This window comes from Xiphophorus hellerii, chromosome 1 (genome assembly GCF_003331165.1).
Source record: "Xiphophorus hellerii strain 12219 chromosome 1, Xiphophorus_hellerii-4.1, whole genome shotgun sequence".
Lineage (NCBI taxonomy): Eukaryota > Metazoa > Chordata > Actinopteri > Cyprinodontiformes > Poeciliidae > Xiphophorus > Xiphophorus hellerii.
Genome location: NC_045672.1, coordinates 1,088,800 through 1,092,841, shown reverse-complemented (window position 1 = coordinate 1,092,841; position 4,042 = coordinate 1,088,800). Strand labels below are relative to the sequence as shown.

The 4,042-nt window shown below is 41.1% G+C and overlaps 1 long non-coding RNA gene across 1 annotated transcript; it reads left to right on the top strand.

Moving 5' to 3' along the window:
- Nucleotides 1-1,770: 1,770 nt before the first annotated feature.
- Nucleotides 1,771-3,460, top strand: LOC116720205 (uncharacterized). The gene is made up of 2 exons (XR_004339350.1): nucleotides 1,771-2,304; nucleotides 2,599-3,460. It is a non-coding gene; the product is annotated as an uncharacterized LOC116720205 (long non-coding RNA).
- Nucleotides 3,461-4,042: the final 582 nt, after the last annotated feature.

Genomic DNA, 4,042 nt, shown 5'->3' with positions numbered 1-4,042 from the left:
AGTCAAACAGAGCTGTATAAGTTACCTGCAAACCCATACATATCGCTTTTTAAGCCGCATAATATTACATGGGCAGATGTGGGTAACAGAACCAAAATGGCTGTTGAAGCCACTGATTTCAAAGAAGGTGAAGATGGTTGGAGCTACAGCCCCAGCTGTGATGTTTGGAAACAGTCACTTTGTGAAGTAGTTACAGGGACAGCTCAAGTTCATGCATTTGAGTGACACATGAACATATTTTTTTGACAGAAAAAGAAGAAGCTGAATTAGCTAAGCTTCCAGAACGCATGTGGACAAAAGGTCCCTCTGATGTTGGGTTACTTGGGTCAATTCCCCCAGTGCAAATTAAAGCAAAATCTAGCTGGAGACCTAGAGTAAAACAATACCCTTTAAATACGGAAGCACTGGACGGGATTGAACCAGTAATCGAAGGTTTGTTAAAAGGAGGAATCATTAAAAAGTGTTCAGATTCTCCTTGTAACACGCCTATTTTTCCTGTTCAAAAGGCAAACAAAAAAGACTGGCGCATGATTCAAGATTTACGATCAGTCAATGAAGCAGTACAAACGAGAGCACCAACTGTCCCAGACCCACACACGTTGTTAAACTCGCTAAGACTAAGCAATAAATTCTTCACAGTAATTGACCTCAGCAATGCTTTTTTCTCTGTACCCATTCACCCAGACTCCCAGTTTTGGTTCGCATTTACCTACAGAGGTTAGGGGTATACTTATACCAGATTACCCCAAGGTTTTGCGGACAGTCCAAGCATATTTTGCGAGGCAATTATGGCCTGCTTGTCTGATTTCCAAATATCAGAAAAAAGTCAACTTTTGATTTATGTTGATGACCTGTTAATAGCATCTGAAAGCGAGGAAGCATGCAGAGCAGATTCACTCGCTCTGCTGCACCATCTCTGTCAGACAGGGAACAAAGTAAACAAAGATAAGCTGCAGTGGGTCAGGGAAGAAGTAAATTATTTGGGACACACACTTTCTGCTGAGGGAAAGCAGATACAAAGAGCGAGAAAAGAGACAGTTTCTGAAGCTCCTAAACCAGAAATTAAGAAGCAAATGATGTCATTTCTCGGACTTTGCAATTACTGCAGAGCCTGGATTCCACACTACGCTGAAAAAACACAGGCTTTACAGGATTTGATTCATGGCACCCCAATGGCCATGACTGACAAAATAACTTGGAATCCAGAAGCTGAAAAAAAAAGATTTGTTGATCTTAAACAAGCATTCATGCAGGCAACAACTTTGATTCTTCCAAACTGTAAACAAAATTAAAAAAAAAAAAAAATCTTTATTTAAAGCAGCAGCAATTGTGACACATGGGCGCTGCCATGTGTCAACAGGGGGGATGGAAACCATAATACAGCAGCATTTCACAACGTATGGTTTAAATTCTTACTTAAAATTTTTTGTACTGCATGTCCAGTCTGTGTGAAATACAATCCTCAGGGAAAAATAAGGCCAAAACGAGGCAGGTTCCCAAAATCATCTTATCCATTTCAAATATGCATATGGATTTTATTGAACTTTCACAAAGTGGGCCATATAAATATTGTCTGGTGCTAAATGATGCTTTTTCTAAATGGGTTGAAATAGTTCCAGCAAAGCATGCAGATGCTTTGACAGTAGCTTAGGCTATTTGTAAAACTATTATCCCAACACATGGCATCCCACAGACTGTGACAAGTGTCCAGTGTGAATTTACTGCCTTCTGATTCTCTTTCTATACAGGAGGCCACTTCATTTGAGCCAGGTGACTGGGTCTACATAAAGGTCATCAAACGAAAGAACTGGGCGAGTCCACGGTGGGAAGGACTGTTCCTAGTGCTGATGACCACACCAACAGCTGTAAAGATTGCTGAAAGACCCAGCTGGATACATCTTAGTCACTGTAAGCGGCAGAGAGTGTTGGACCCCTAATTCGGAGTAGAGAGGAAGGAGGGCTTCGGCCCCCAGGCTACACAGGCATTCTACTTTATAGTATTAGTTTGTCTCAAACCCGGCGAAGAACTGCTAAGATTCTCACTCTTTTAGTTTGGGGGTTCTGACATCTCTGCACGCCGAGCAGTAATGGGGACTCCATATGCCAGATGGATCTTCTACTGTGCTGTGACTGCTGTATGTTTGATGTTTGGAGAAGGAAGCGAGCCTGAGTTCCACCCACACGACTACAGCACCAACCTGTGGTGGAAACTGATGAATAGAACTGCTTATGAAGGACATGCTGTGAATTGCTATGTGTGTGCGCAGCTGCCGGTTTCCATACACAACTCAGGTCTCCGACCAGGTAACATTACAGATGACAAACAGACGTGTCTCTATGTTCTAAGTACCAGACCACGGCGCGTCCCACCCCTAAGGGGAGACAGACCACGTGAGAAGGATTATTCAGCTGACCTCCGGATGGGAGAGGCTGTGCAAGGACTGTTTCAATTTTTGAATTGTTCACTTGCAGACGATGTACTTCCTTTTTCGTCATCTCAACAAACTGTATGGAAAATACCAGAGATCATTTCGTTAGCAGGAGCTAAACCAGGATCTCTGGGGAACTGTGTTTATAATAATGGACATGTTTTTCTAGGGACGTTGCCCTGGAACTTGTGTAATAGAGTTTACACCTACTGCGAACCAACACAGGATTACATCACCTGCATAGCCTGCAGGGGTCAAAGGACGACTCCACATTGCAAAGTCTGGAAGGAAAACCCAGACTGTGACAACCTGCTTCAGGAGAGGAGTTTCAACATCATGCATAAGATAAATAGGAGACAGGAGACAACACTGTGCAGTGCCATAGTGCCAGGAGATTATGGCTCACGGATGTTGGCAGATTGGTACTTCATATGCGGGAATGAAGCATACATGTTCTTGCCGACAAATTGGGGAGGACTGTGTGCTGTGGTTCCTTTGATCAACCCGATTGCGTTCATCAGGAAAGCACAGAATGATTTACACACCCGCTCCAAACGAACAGTTATGTCAGAGGTCAAAAGATGGGGAGGCCTCACAACACATACTGGAGTTCCATGGGAATTCAGGATTTGGAACGGCGGAGAAAAATGTTTAAAACAATTAACACAACTGTTATCAACTATCAGTTGGCAAAGGCATCTTATGAGACAACTGAAGATGACTTGTTTCAAGTTTCTGACGATTTTCTGAACAATGATGAAGTTCTGTAATCAATAAACAGATAAATTCATTTGCTGAATGACTCCTACACTGAAAATGTTAAACAAGTGGTGTTAAGGATGAGAAAACTGCTTTTGATTTTTTGCTGTTTCTTTTATTTTTTTCATTTATTGCATTATATTCCATTTATTCATTGTGTATTTTCTGTGTTTAGATTAGGAAAAAAAAAATCTTGCATTTATTGGTTCTTTTCTTTTCTTTTCTTTTCTATGCTTAGCTTTTGCATAAAGTTTACACACATAATGAAATGATAAAAAGGGGGGAATGTTAGAGATTTTTTGGTATTATCATTTTATTCTTACTTTAGTTCACATTCAGCCTATAGATCATTGTGATTTTCTGTTTAAAGTGTTCTCTTCCTTATGTGTATGGAGGTCACTACTGTCTGTTCAACTTTACGAGAAATAGATAAAACTAAGTTTCTCAGACCTTAAATCCTTTTGCAAGAACACCTCCTAATTTAGTAACTACCTGTGAGCAGTCGTATTTTGTTTTATTGACAGTACTGACCGAGATTTGAACCGGGCTCAGACCTTTGACCAGATATCACATCTGGAACTGGGTTGTTAGATGTTTGGGTTAGAAGCTTTACGACCTCTGTTGTTTTTCCTGACTGCCCCCTTGCCTGTTCTTCTTTGACAATAAAAACAGGAGCTCATGTGAGAGCAGATCAGAATGCTCTGTGGATTGTTCGGAGGAAGAGTTGGCAGAGCGTTCTCCTTTTGCAAAAGCTCAACGTAAAATTCATATACGTTGTCTGTGGTTCTTTCTTTTATTTAGGTTCGAAAGGAAAAATACCTATCACCATCTGTATTACTAGAGTCGACTTTTAG